Consider the following 231-nt stretch of genomic DNA (forward strand, 5'->3'; position numbering starts at 1 on the left):
TGTGGGGTCGGTGAGACAGTGATAGCGGTGAGTGTGGGGCCGGTGAGTGAGTGATGGCGGTGAGAGTGGGGTCGGTGAGTCAGTGATGGCGGTGAGAGTGGGGTCGGTGAGGCAGTGATGGTGAGAGTGGGCCCGGTGAGGCAGTGATGGCGGTCAGAGCGGGGCCGGTGAGGCAGTGATGGCGGTGAGAGCGGGGCCAGTGAGACAGTGATGATGGTGAGAGTGGGGTCG

Source organism: Rhincodon typus, chromosome 25, assembly GCF_021869965.1.
Source record: "Rhincodon typus isolate 14 chromosome 25, sRhiTyp1.1, whole genome shotgun sequence".
NCBI lineage: Eukaryota > Metazoa > Chordata > Chondrichthyes > Orectolobiformes > Rhincodontidae > Rhincodon > Rhincodon typus.